The sequence below is a fragment of the Corapipo altera genome, unplaced genomic scaffold (genome assembly GCF_003945725.1).
Source record: "Corapipo altera isolate COAL_440 unplaced genomic scaffold, ASM394572v1 160, whole genome shotgun sequence".
NCBI lineage: Eukaryota > Metazoa > Chordata > Aves > Passeriformes > Pipridae > Corapipo > Corapipo altera.
This window is the reverse complement of record NW_020885016.1, coordinates 695,185-697,205: the sequence shown is the minus strand read 5'-3', so window position 1 is coordinate 697,205 and position 2,021 is coordinate 695,185. Positions and strand designations below refer to the sequence as shown.

Here is a 2,021-nt window from a genome sequence, read left to right as displayed (position 1 = left end):
GTGTGTCTCTGTGGGCAGTGGTGTGTCCCTCTAGGCAGTGGTGTGTCACCATGGGCAGTGGTGTGTCCCTCTAGGCAGTGGTGTGTCCCTCTAGGCAGTGGTGTGTCCATGTGGGCAGTGGTGTGTCCATGTGTACAGTGGTGTGTCCCTCTAGGCACTGGTGTGTCCCTGTGGGCAGTGGTGTGTCCATGTGTGCAGTGGTGTGTCCATGTGTGCAGTGGTGTGTCCCTATGGGCAGTGGTGTGCCCCTATGGGCAGTGGTGTGCCCCCATGGGCAGTGGTGTGTCCCTCTAGGCACTGGTGGGTCCCTGTGGGCAGTGGTGCATCCCTGTGCTGCTGTAAAGCACGTGTGCCATGGCGGATGCTCTGCACACACAGTGCAGGACACATCTCTGCTTCAGGACAGCCCAGGCAGAGCACCCTGGGGCTCTGCATCCAGAGCAGGGCTGGAAAGACCCTCTGCCCTCTAACAGAGATGACTGGTGGTCCAGGCTCTGGGGACCCTTAGCCCTGCCCTGTCCCCTCAGGAACAGCAAAGGGATGCTCCTGCCCTGTCAGGATGGTCTCGGGTGTGGGGTCCAGCCTGGGGAGGCTGGAGGGGCCGTGGCTGTAACCTGAGCCCTGGAGCTGCCCACCCTGCCCAGCCGGTGCATTATTGATGAAGGCAGCGGCCCTGCTCCTCTCAATGCCGGGAGGAAGGAGATGTCATCTGCTCCTCGTTAGAGGCCTTGCATCTTTGATGAGGTGCTGTGTAATTGGAGATGGCCCCCTGAACGTGGCAGGTCCCATCAATCTCGGGCAAGCTTTCCCCGGTGGCCTGGGTGGTGGTTTGTGCCCGGCGTGCTGGACTCGTGCCCAGGACAGGCTTGGAGATGTGCTGCAGTCCCCAGGGCACTGTGTAGGACTGTGGGAGCACCCAGCCCCCTCCTCCGGCTCCCCCGCCCCAGCCACCGCCTCCCAGCTGGGTCGGAGGCGCTGCTGCAGGGAGAGGGATGTTTCCAGCTGTAGGTGGAGCTCATGGGGCTCCTGGAAGCTTCACTTATCATGGCAGGAGCATCTCATCCTTGCACCCCCCAAATTCCCCGCTAAAGCCTGTGCACCACCCCCTTCAGCCTCGGATGAAACAACAGACTCACCAGGCATAGCAGGTGATCAGCTGGAATGGGGAAAACACAGAGCCCAAAACCATCCCAAGGGATTTCAGGTGGAAAAAATCCAAAGCTCCAACTGCTCGGTGATCTCTGCGTTAATTAACTCCCTCAGTTAATGGAAAGACTGCGGCTCTTCTGACCCCAAGTTCCAGAGAGCTGTGCAGCTCAGCTCTCCCATAGGACTGTGTGGAATCCTCCATCCCATATTTCGGGAAGAGTCCCTGGGCAGTGCTAACCCCTGTACCATGCCCAGACCCTCTCCAGGGTAGGGAAAATCCACATCAAGGAGGTATCTCTTGCAATGAGCCAGGCTGGGTGATGGTGCCTGACCCCCTAGACCTGCCTGGGGTCCCCTCTCTGTGTGGCTCGTGGTGGCAAGGGGGACATAACTGCACCCCCTCTGCCAGGCAGTGTGTTTGACCTTGGTTGGACTCCAGGGGTTCCTGCTAGCCTGTGCTTCCAAGCCTGCCCTGGTCACACGGAGCAGCACCCACTTCTCCAGTCCGGATCTCAGGGATGTGGCGACACGGAGACTGCGGCACACCCTGTCCTAGGCAGTGCTGAAGTCCCAGCACAGGGCTCTCCCAGACCTCCCAGCACCCACACAGCCAGACCTCTCCCTGCAGGAGGCAATCAAGCTGCTCAGGCATGATTTGGCCTTGGTAGGTCCCTGCTGCTGTCACCCTGCCCTTCTCCTTCAGGACATGGCTTCAGGACAATGTTCTCCACCTCCTTCCCAGGGATGGAGGTGACACAGCAGCCCATAGTACCCTGGAGCTCCCTTCTGGGAGATGGGTGTGATGGATGGCCTCTTCCCAGATATCAGGGAGCTCCTGCAGGCACCAGGACCTTTCAGAGAGATGCTGGCCA

The 2,021-nt window shown here is 59.9% G+C and overlaps 1 protein-coding gene across 1 annotated transcript in view; it reads right to left on the bottom strand.

Moving 5' to 3' along the window:
• LOC113958984 (START domain-containing protein 10-like) overlaps window positions 1–2,021 on the bottom strand; it is a 5,865-nt gene that overhangs the window by 2,643 nt on the left and 1,201 nt on the right. The gene's annotated exons all lie outside the window — the stretch shown is intronic.